Source organism: Narcine bancroftii, chromosome 5 (assembly GCF_036971445.1).
Source record: "Narcine bancroftii isolate sNarBan1 chromosome 5, sNarBan1.hap1, whole genome shotgun sequence".
NCBI lineage: Eukaryota > Metazoa > Chordata > Chondrichthyes > Torpediniformes > Narcinidae > Narcine > Narcine bancroftii.
The window spans coordinates 98,879,084-98,891,364 of record NC_091473.1 but is presented as its reverse complement, the minus strand read 5'-3'; the positions used below and the strand labels follow the sequence as shown (position 1 = coordinate 98,891,364).

The 12,281-nt window shown below is 40.7% G+C and overlaps 1 protein-coding gene across 1 annotated transcript in view; it reads left to right on the top strand.

The window, feature by feature from the left end:
- Positions 1 to 2,780: 2,780 nt before the first annotated feature.
- Positions 2,781 to 12,281, top strand: part of LOC138763775 (disabled homolog 1-like) — a 308,796-nt gene continuing 299,295 nt past the window's right edge. The window contains exon 1 of the mRNA XM_069938496.1: positions 2,781 to 2,957. The gene's annotated coding sequence lies outside the window, so the exon portion shown is untranslated. The remainder of the gene's footprint in view (positions 2,958 to 12,281) is intronic.

The window sequence follows — 12,281 nt, the reverse complement described above, 5'->3', positions numbered from 1 at the left end:
GTTATGGAAAGCATGGAAGCCCAGGCAAATCCTCTTTTGTAAAGGCTCATTGTGATAAACTATCTTCCCATAGGCTTCTGCACAGATGGAGATTATATTGCCTGGCTACTTCCATTCATTACAACTTGTCCTTTCACATTTTTGCTATTGTGAAATTATGGTGACTCTGGGTGAAAAGCTTTAATTTTTTTTAAATTGTTTAGGCATCCCTAGATGCTTGGGAAATAGCCAGGTTTATATTATGAATGGATGAAATCAATTCTTCCTACAAATGATACTTTGCAATGAAATTATTTCCAGAGCATCCAATCTGTTCAAACCACCATGTAATTACCTAATTTGGTTCATTCAATTTACAAGGAATTTTATAAATTGTTTTCTGAAAATTGAAGTGTTTAAATATCTTTTGATCCATGAAAGGAACTTTATGGGACTCAGTCAAATATAGTGATGCTGTGAGAATACAAATCAAAATCTGATCATGGTTTTTATATGGTAAAAATACAGGTGTCTTATAATTGACGCACTGAGTGAAGGAATTCTGGTAGTGTTCCTACTAATGTTCCCGGTTTAATGTCAATAAACAAGTAGACTTTTTTGAGAAATTGGATACACATTTTCTCTGGCTGTGATCTAAATTGCTGCTGTGAAACCCATTTTCACCTTTTTTTAGTCTTGCGATCTACTTAAGTTTAAATTCCTGCAGAGTGCAAGGTCTAAACTACATCAGCTTAAGATGAGCCACTTGCATTGACCACTGAAAATCCTGGAATAACTTGTATCATTTAGACTCCAAGCTTCATCAATAATGATTTTGTGGTATGAATGTATGGTTGTCGTATTGGGAAGAGTTCAGGTTCAGTGGGTTCACAGATAGACAAGTCTGGACCAAGAGTTACCATCACACACAACTTTAATTAGCACACAGGAGACAAACCGGGGAGAACATCAAATGGTACTTGATTATTATATTACTTAAACAACGACATAGACATTCACATCAGACCTAAGTGGGACTCTGATACCTGTGGCCGCCTATGCTCAACATGCTCACACACTTGAATACACACTCTACAGACAGGGACTTTCATGCACACACCCCATTCCCTGTACCAATGGGGGTGCAGCTCTGCAAGTGCTGATCTGTCGTAGTACTATGACTCAGCTTCAGTGAAGTGCACATCTTACCCACAAAACTTCCAGTGATGTCCACAGCAGTGACCTGGCATGGAGCAATGTCCGCGACTTAGACCATGAGGCAGAGAGAAAGAAAGTGCTATGCCTTGATGTTATATACAATACTGATCTGGGCGTTCAGCCAATAATGACCCAAGGTGATTTAAATTATCCAACAGCCAGGTGTGAATTAATGGATGGCCGGAGTCCAACCTTGATTAACAGGTGGCGTGTCTTCTGAATAAGTTTCAGACAGGGAGGACGTGAGCATCCACAATATTCCAGACAGGCAAGGAGACCAGGTTTTCCTCCACATAAAACAGTGGTTCATTTTATTTTCTCAGAAAAGAAATCCTTACCCAGTCATACTTGTAGGATCAACAGCAGTGTAGTTGACTCTAAATTGATCATTGGAATTACTTAGCAAGAGGCCCTTAAGTGTGAGCAATAAATGTTAGCCCAACCAGCAATTCTTGAAAGAACAATAAGATGTACTCCTTGCTACTTGAAAGCCTTGAAACTACTATAATGGTAACAAATGTTGAAGGAAGGGGATCTGACCTAGAATTGACATGGTAAAGTGATGACAGAAACTAATGAGCAGAGGCATAGCTGAACCAACAAAGAATCAGAATGCCTTTATTAGGCCAAGAGAAATATTTATGCTCATTGTGATAAACTATCTTCCCATAGTAGCCAGTAACAGTCCAGCAGCCCCGCCAACCTGATGAACAGATGACACAATGTACAGAGTTTGAATGGTACCCCCCTCTCTCTGATCGATACCTCCAAAGTGCTTCTTTCCTAGATAGCGATGTCATTAATGTACTCAACCTAAGTGAGCTTCTGCCTGGGAGAAAATGTTGGATCACCTATTTCAAATAGAAATGCAAGCAGGCAGATGAAGGGTGTGATTGGGGAATTTTGTGGTAGTACCAATCTTTTCCAGCCAGAATTCCTCTGAGATCCAGGCGCAAGTACAACACAAGGTATGAACAGAGCAAGCCATTATTTTGCAGTTCTTTTTTCCATATCAAACAGTAGTTCACAGCTTATCTAGCCAATGGTGCATTGAAAGACGGCTGAATAAAACTTATTTCATAAGCAAGCATGTGAGGTGAAATGTCACGGGGCGATTGATCCTGCTCACTCCTTTCATTCCTGAGCTAATGGTTTAACTCTGGTGCTAAATGACGGTATGTGCTGATTGAAATGCCTTCACTGCCAGATCCATTGATCTTACCACAGCTGGCTGCTGTGACCCCTCCAAGAATGGGCAATGATTAAATTTTAACTGACAGATAGCACCCCAAATGATATGCTATAACCTAAGCAATTCCTTTACTTGAACACAGATTATTTTATGACCAGTTCTGTGTATTAATCAGTGCACCAATAAACTGAGGCTAGAGAGTAAAGGCAGTTGGATCTGATGCCGAAAGCTTTCCCGGATGACATACTGTGGAGAGCTTTCATAAAATGACGTATTGTGGGAACCTTGATTCAGAATTCCAATCACAGTCTCACAGTCCTTCAGATCAGACTTTTGACAGCGTTGCTTCACTCATTTTCATGCTTCCTGCTTTTCATTGTTTTTGCTAGCTCTTGTACGTGAGTCTATCGTTAGTGGACAATGTGTGATGGATGGGCTGACTGCAACATTCTTTAAAAAGCTGGGAAATGGTTCTTGCAGGAGCTCCGTGGTGTGACATTGTTGTGAATGGATGAAGAATACAATCTAGCTTGTGCCTGTTTGCTGCCATTGTTACATCATGGGTGATGTAAGTGTGTGTTCTTTTCAAGTGAGCCATTTGTTTAAATGCATTAATGTAATCCCATTAACTGTTCAAACTGCTTGTCTGTGCAGCTCAGAGAAAAAGCGATTTTTGTGATTCAGGGTCTAGTAAAGATCAGCTTCATTCTGTGGTGCTCTAGTCAAATGCTTATCTATATATATACTCACCCAGGATTTATAGGATTTTCAGTAGATCACCTTATTTCTTTTTCATATGTTCCATTTAAGCAAGCCATCCCTGAAGCCTTGATGTGTTTAAACCTGTTGTTGTCGTCACCTGGTGGTCAGGCATCTTGTACCGAAAGACAGAAGTAATGAACAATTCTATGCATGGTTTTGGATAATGCATTACTTTTCATGCAAAACTGGTTTAACTGAAAATACAGGAAAACCCCCATGTGCTAATTTCTTTATTGATTTAAGTGCACTTGTCTCTGGCTTTTAGTTTGCAAAATTTGTTCTCCTTGCATCCCATATTGGGCAATGAGTGTTGGCATTATATACTTTTGGGTTAGTATGGTTTAGGGATTGTTTGCTGCAGAAGAAAATTCTCTCTCATCTGTTCTAAATGAATACTTCAATGTCAACTTAAAAAATAACATTCTCTTGCATCAGCACGAGACTTCTCCATTTCCCATTCCAAGCAGCCTGTGACCTCGATGAGGCTCCCAATTTAATGTAAGCAATTCCAGATTAGAAACTATCTGATATTTTAGGCACTTGACAGTAGAAGATGGATTGGGACTACTCAAATAAGTTATAAAGTTGAGTTCTGGAAACCTGAGATTGGGAAAGAAAATACTTGAACTATCTGGTCAGGCAGAAATTGTGGGCAAAAGCAGAATTACAATTTCATGTTCATTACTTTTCACCTTGAATTGCTATTCTTTCTCAAGGTGCTGCCTGATCTCTTGAGTATTTACGGCATTTCCCATTCTTTATTCTATTATTTTCCAATTATTATTTGATATATTTGTCAAGAATTTATAGCCTATTAATCTAGACTATATCATGGGGGGGGGGGGGGGGTGGGGGGATCCTCCTTTCATTTCCTAATGGAATAATCTCCAATCTTCTTTTTCTAGCAGGAGAGGTAAAAACAATGACTCATAGTTAACTTCTCCAAAAATCCTTCTGGCTCCTTACAATCAAGTAAACCTCAAAAGTTCCAACTTGTTAAAGAGGCACGGTTAGCATAGCGGTTACAGTACTAGCGACTTGGGTTTGAATCTGGCACTGTCTTTAAGGAGTTTGTACCTTCTCCCTAAGTCTACATGGGCTTCCTCTGGGTGCTCCGGTTTCCTCCCACCCTTCAAACCTTACAGGGGTTGTAGGTTAATTGGGTGTAACGAGGTGGCACGAGCTTGTGGGTCAAAAAGGCCTGTTACGATGCTGTATGTGTAAATTTTGTTTTAATTGTTAGCTATTACATTTTTTTCTATTTCTATTGCAGTGATAATCTGTTTCTCCAGAAATGTAAATAATAAGAATGCAGGCGACCCACCATTACTCCCTGCTTCCTTGAAGTAAAGGAGTGACTTTTTATTTTGTTTTCATTCTTTTCTTGACTGATTGTGCCCAGCAGGTTTGACATTTCAGCTACAGTATTTTTCATTTTTCACTTAAATTACTTTGAATTTGTTGGAATCTAGAACTGGTCACTCAAAGTAAAAATGTTAAGTTGTTAAGCCAAAAAGAGGAATAGCGTGACATCGACAGAATGTTGCAGTGGTCAGGAATGGCATGCTTCACTCAAAGATGTTTAAATGTTGGTATAGTGGAACCCTGATTTAACACGACCTGATTTAACGTGAATTCTGTGATCAGCCAGTGGAATTGAAAGTGCTTTCAGATTAAAATAGAACCCACTTTTAGAAGACAAAAATCTTTTTCAGTGAAATATAAGCTTCACTCATTTGACGCTATCAAGAATAAATGTCTGATCCAAGTTGCGTGCAACTTCGGCATACCTGAATCAACACTTCGTGGCTGGAAATATCTCAGATAAATTACGTGCGTCGCTTTGGAAAGTTGAGGAAGAGGCTGGACTAAAGGCCGAACGCATGAAGACAGCTGACGATGTCAGCCTCAATGACTCCTTGTACAAGTGGTTAATTCAAGCATGCTCAGAAGCCCTTCCAATTTCCCGGCCTATTCTCAAGGCTGAAGCTGAGAAGTTTCACCATTTGATCAACAGAGAAATCTCACAGTTCAAAGCAAGCAAGGGATGGCTAGACCAGTTTAAACTCTGTCACAGGATTTCTCAAGTGTTAGTGTCTGGAGAAATTTGCTCAGTCGACAATGCCACTGCCTGCAAATACCTGGCTGAACTAAAAACTCTCTTAGAAAAAGTTGGCTACTTAGAAGAACAAGAGTAGAACTGTGATGAAACAGGCCTCTACTGCATGGTGTCGAGCAAAGCTGATGCCCATCAATGCAAAGGTTGTTTTGGGTTAACAAGAATGGAACACACAGTTAAAACTGTTCATGATTGGCCAATTTCACTCGATCCGCTGTTTCCACCATGTCAACATTAGTTGTTACTGTTCGAGTACACACATAGCAGCAATCCTTGGATGACCAGTGTCATCTTTGAGGATTGGTTTTACATAACTTTTGTCCCTGCTGTCTGTGCTCATTTGTGTAAGCAAAAGCTAGAGCCCAAAGCTTTTCTTTTGCTTGACAACTTAGTCCCGCCTACCCGCCAGTTGCCAACCTTTTGAGCCACGATGGAAAGATCCAAGTTTCTTATCTTCCAAAGAACACTGCATCTAAGATCCAGCCCCTAGATCAATGGATCATCTCCATGTTCAAACAGAATTACAGGCATGAATTAATTCATAGAATTGTAGATGAATCAACAGCACTGGAATACTACCTGAAAAACATGAATGTTAAAGGTTTGCCACTTCAATGGGAAGGGCTGGGTAGCAGTCAGCTCCTTGTGTGGAAAAATGCTGGGAGAAGGTTCTGGGTTCAGCCTTTTCTTCACAAAAATCCACCAACGAAGATGAAGATGATGAGCAAGAATTCTATGGCTACACAGATGAAGAGGTGGGTGAGGCACAGAGGCTGTTTCAAATAGGCAAAGAGGCTTTTCACCAGTGGTTCTCTGCCGATGATGAATACCCAGCATATGAGCATCTGATGGACTCAAAATCATCCATAAATTTATTATAGCACTGTTTCCCGAACCACAGGAGGGTGACAACGAGGAGCCTCCATCCCCACCCTCGAAAGTTTCTGAAGCCATTGAGTACCTCGAGGCTAGCCTATGTTGGTTGGAGATGCAGGATGTGGATCACATAAAAATACTTCAGCTCAGAAGCATTTTGGATTTCGTTCACCGCCAGTGACATACTGCGTTCAGGCAACAAACACTTGATTGCTTTTTTAAGAAATAAAATGATGATTGTAAGAAATAAAAAAAGATGATTGCAAATTCAGATATTGTACATGTATTCCTAATTTTTTTTTCGAAAATCCTGTTTCTCGTGACCCCAATTTAGCACAATCTCACTTTTCTTGTGATCTGATTTCTTTTTGGACCTGAACCATCGTGTTTTAATGGGGACCTTCCTTTTCCTTGGTATGCCTTGGGGTGCAGGAAAAAAGTGGAAAGTTTTGATTTAAATCAGGGATCTCCCTGGGGGTTGGTGGGACAATCCAAGGGTTTGATAAATGCCAGGGAGTCAAAAGGGGGTCAATAAATGGCGGGGGTCAGGTCAATTGAACTTGTGGTGGAAATCAGGGGAGATTCTATGGAAACTAGTACCTTTGGTAGTGGTGGGTGGCCAACCTCTAAGGCCTTGGTGGCCACCATGTTGTATTTGGCTTCGATCTCTTAATAAGTAGAGAGCAAAGGACTGATGGAGTGGAAAAGGAAGTATGTGTCCCATGCCCCCCCGGCCCCCCCATTCAGCACCGCCACGCTGCACCCCCTCCCATCTCCCCCATCCAGCACCACCACCAACCCAAGGATTCCATGCCTTGTGGTTCCATGAGGAATCAAGGGTTCCATGAAGGTGTTGATGATCTAAAAAATTTGGAGACCCCTGATTTAAATTATTGCCACTTCTCCAGCCTCTTACTGTTTCTAAATGACATTGAATATATCTGAAATACTTGTTGAGTATTTACGAATTAATTCTAGGGAAAGATAAAAGTGCATTTGATGTTTTTTTTCAACCAACTTGCTATAATTCCAATTCACCATATGTTTGGCAATGAATCCTTGTTGTTTTAATGGACTTTTAATGACAGTTAAATTCGCAAAGCACAAGGGGGTGGAAAGGAATAAGTGGGAGTTTCAGTTTACAGGCGAGTGTCTTATTATTAATTCCATTTGTTCTTTTTATATATAGCTTCCCTGCATCTATCTTCCTGCTTTTTCAAACAATGCATGTCATGCTGTCTGCAGGGAAACTTCCCCTAGAGCCAGAAGCTCAATATGTTGACACACCAGAGAATCTGAGCCATGTCATATGTGAAAACATTGGTCTTTTACCTCTAGCGGCAGAAGCAAACTATAAGCAGTGAAGTGGAATTGACATTTCTTTCATTACATTTCATTTTGAATTATTTCTCTTAAGAAGAGGAATTCTTAGGCTGGAATGAAATATTTTACATTTTAAAACCATACGGTCAGTAGCATGAAACACTTGAGGGTTTGTGGCTGAATATTCTCTCTAGACCTTAAAATGAACCATAACTGCATTCTCTGAAGAGTAGCCCTGTTCCACAACTGTGATGTTTTTGAGTTCTGACACCACCCTTCCTAATGAGTTACTATATTGTGGGCAATTTTATCTGTGATATTAAGTGTCCTGTTTAACACAGTTCAATGAGCTGATGAAGCAGTTGTCACATCCCCTGGTTTTGTAATACCAGTGCCATGATATAAATTTACTCCCATACTTGTAGGTGCACAATTGAGCTCTCATCTGGCACTTAAATTGAGAAATACAGTGACTCAAAGCATTTTAGAGTTTCCTAGAGATGGCAGAAAAAACTTATTGCCATTTTGTTAATGAGACTCTAGCAAACCCTATTTTGGTGATGAATATCACTCAAGAATTTTCAAGAGAGAACATACCAGAAGTCTGAGCAAGCAGGTCACAGGTCATAGAATCATACAAGCCCTTCTGCCCACTGTCCATCCTGACCTTTTTGTCCTTCTGCAATAATTGCATTTGTCAGCACTAGGTCAAATTAAGTGTTATATTTAAGTGCATCTGATTTAACAATGTTATCATGCAGCATGTTCTAGATATTAAAAAAAACATACTCCTCATGTTCCCTTTAAAATTCTTTTCTTAATCCTCTTGTTTTTAATCACCATACCTTAGGAAAAAGATTTTGATGATCCAATCTATGCCTCTCATAATCCCATATCATGTTGTCAGATCCCTCCCCCCATCTTTTTTTACTCCAGGAAAAACATATCCAGCCTATCCACTTTTTCCCCACAACTCAAGTCCTCCAATCCAGGCAATCTCCTCTGCACTTTCTGCAACACAAACATATTCTACCTATAATGTGGCAATCAGGCAGTTCCCGGGTTAAAAACGTCCGATTTACGAGCAACTCGTACTTACGAACTGACAAGCTGGCCAGAAATAGAATGCAGTCAACTTCTGGTTCGAGCATAATTGAGACAGCATCGCAAGAGAGTATGCTGTATGATAATCTTTTTGACCCACAGCTTTAAATTTGCTGCGTTAAAGTTTTAATCTTGTTGCTATTTAAATCACCTCATAAAAATACTTTGCAACACTCTAGTTTAAAAATATATGAAATATACGCACTGAGCCGTGGAATAGAGGGAATTAAGTGGCTGAGTTGAAAGTTATTGCTGTCCCTGCTGTGATCGACTGCCTTACACTGTTGGGAATCGTTTCTTTTCACCCCTGCTCTGGGTTAGGGTTAGAGGCGGACCAGCGAGTTTCCAAGCCACTGAACAACACCAGTTTGTATGGAGGGAAACCTCTGGGTTAGGGTTACAGGCACACCAGCAAGTTTCCAAATCACTGAACAATGTGTTAGGGTTAGGGTTAGGGGTAAACTAAATTAGACAAATATTTTCTTAAATAAATGATATTCACTTATTGTCAATAAAGATCAATTTTATAGATCCTTTTTATTGGATTGGAGTATATTACATTAAAGTGCACTGTAGTAATACTTTGAACAGTGTCGTTTTCCATTGCACTGAACTTACTTGGAACGTATTAACCGTGTTGCCTGGTTTACAAGTGACTCGTGAACCTACGGTTTGGTGACCCTTCTTGGGTAAAAGGCAGCTGGAAATGAACAGATGCTTCTTTGCAGCTGATTCCACCTCCATGTTTCATGAGGCAAAAATTAAACCTGGACTCTCCAGGACCAGGTCCATCCTCTCCAATAGTAACCATCTCTCCATCAAATTCTCCTACATCATCCAATTATGTACTGTATTATTATGTTTAAGATGTTGTAGTGTATTTGGACGTTTTTTAAGTGTTTTACATGCATAGAAAGATAAAATATATACTCTTTTCTTTGGCTTGGCTTCGCGGACGAAGATTTATGGAGGGGGTAAAAAGTCCACGTCAGCTGCAGGCTCGTTTGTGGCTGACCAGTCCGATGCGGGACAGGCAGACACGATTGCAGCGGTTGCAAGGGAAAATTGGTTGGTTGGGGTTGGGTGTTGGGTTTTTCCTCCTTTGCCTTTTGTCAGTGAGGTGGGCTCTGCGGTCTTCTTCAAAGGAGGCTGCTGCCCGCCAAACTGTGAGGCGCCAAGATGCACGGTTTGAGGCGTTATCAGCCCACTGGCGGTGGTCAATGTGGCAGGCACCAAGAGATTTCTTTAGGCAGTCCTTGTACCTTTTCTTTGGTGCACCTCTGTCACGGTGGCCAGTGGAGAGCTCGCCATATAATACGATCTTGGGAAGGCGATGGTCCTCCATTCTGGAGACGTGACCCATCCAGCGCAGCTGGATCTTCAGCAGCGTGGACTCGATGCTGTCGACCTCTGCCATCTCGAGTACCTCGACGTTAGGGGTGTGAGCGCTCCAATGGATGTTGAGGATGGAGCGGAGACAACGCTGGTGGAAGCGTTCTAGGAGCCGTAGGTGGTGCCGGTAGAGGACCCATGATTCGGAGCCGAACAGGAGTGTGGGTATGACAACGGCTCTGTATACGCTTATCTTTGTGAGGTTTTTCAGTTGGTTGTTTTTCCAGACTCTTTTGTGTAGTCTTCCAAAGGTGCTATTTGCCTTGGCGAGTCTGTTGTCTATCTCATTGTCGATCCTTGCATCTGATGAAATGGTGCAGCCGAGATAGGTAAACTGGTTGACCGTTTTGAGTTTTGTGTGCCCATTCAGAGCCAGCTCTTCAGCGCTTGACGTCCTGCTTTGCGGAAACTGCCAAAATGTTTGGCCTGGAAGTCAGCCTGAAGAAAACTGAGGTCCTCCATCAGCCAGCTCCCCACCATGACTACCAGCCCCCCCACATCTCCAAAATATATACTATATATATGCTATACACTAGGATAAGTATTTGACTAACTGACACTATATGCAAATTCATGTTAAAAACAGACCTAGGTTTCAGAACTCGTTTTTAACCTGGGGACTGCCTGCACTCCAAGTGTGACATCAGAAAATAACACAGGAGACCATTGAGTGGAAATTTGCAATTCAGCCCCAAATTTCAATCAGTTTTATGCAGATCTTTGCAAGTAAAGATGAGCTTAATCTAAATCTTGGTTCTCCATGGCTCTAGACCCTCTACCAGCCAAAATATGTTAATGCTGATGAGTTGCCAAATTACAGATAACCCTTTCCAGAGTGCACTTCATCTTATCAGCCATGAATTGTAGAGCAGAGAGGTAGAAACATTTACTTTGGTTGGCTTGCCGACCTCCCCTGGGGCAATAGTCATCCAGAGATATTCTTGCAGTGCTGCAGGCTCCAATTTGGAATATACATGGTGAAGAAATATTTTAATTTACTGAATGTAGGTGGCCAGTGGTAGCCAGCAATGTGTGAAATGCAGGAAATTGCTGGGCAAATTCAGCATGGGAGCTACATTGACTGATGAATCCTGTGGCCACCAAGACTGCCTCTGGCATGAGAGGTTGATGCATCATTCTTCATGATTTATAATGAAACAAAACAGTTTAAAAACCTAGCAGTGACCAGGTTGCTGATAGAACTGCCCAAGGAATGTAGAAAAGTTATTCAAATGCCTACACAATTCTTGGGATGACATCTGTGCCATTGAGGGGAAAAAAAACATGACAACTTCCTTTACTGGTGCAGGTCAGTCTGGACATTAGGCTTGTGGCTGTGACAATCACTTTGTTGATCTGAGTGATAATGCTCGCTCAGATGAATCATTGCTTCCACCTAATAGAATCATTCCACAGCAAGGTTGTTCAGCATCATATTGTCCCCACCTCCCTTTTTTTTCCTAACTCCCAGAGCCAACCGGGAAAAAAAAGAGTACTGAGCAGAAATGCTTATACTATAATGAAATTCACTATCTTGTGGACAAATTATTTAGAAGGCATTTAAAGAATTGTTGGATAAACATGCAAAAAGAAGGTTTCATGTGATACTGTGAGATGAAGAATTGTGAGAGCAGATTAGTATGAGGAATATTGGCATGAATCTGCTGGTCTGGATGTCCTGTTTTCTGTGTTGAGTTTCTTATGCTTATAAACAAAACAGTTTCTGAAAGCATTGCCCAACAAAATACATCATGGTAATTCAGATCTTCTATGATCATGCCAACTTCTACCATCAAAGTGGACTGGAATTACAATGATTAACAGATTGGAAAATAGAACATGGGTATAGCATAGTAAGGTATCAATAAAGAGACGTTGGGAAAGAGATAACAGTAGATCAAACCAAGCTCATGAAAAAAAATACTTTAGAGTGGGAGAGTGTGTGATGAACGGTGCGGGTCAATTGGAATTATCTACTATTCCCTTCTCTCTACCCCCACCCTACCAGGAACAATCATGTCAGCTCTTGATTTCAGTACAAGACAGTTACTGAGAAGAGGACCAGTGTGTTGAATTAGATATATGGATACAAATTAGATTTGCAATGTGGACGCTAAAGACCAAAGTTCAGGAGACCATAATCTTCTTTCAGTTAAAAATTAGTAAAAAAAATAATCATGGTTCAATAAAGATTAAAAACTCAAACGTAATTTTCTGCCTTGTGTAAATGATATTTGAATAAAAGATAAAACACATACAGTAATCGATTTTTTTTTTCATTTTTTTTCTGTGTTTAGAGGGAATGCTTTAATTCCC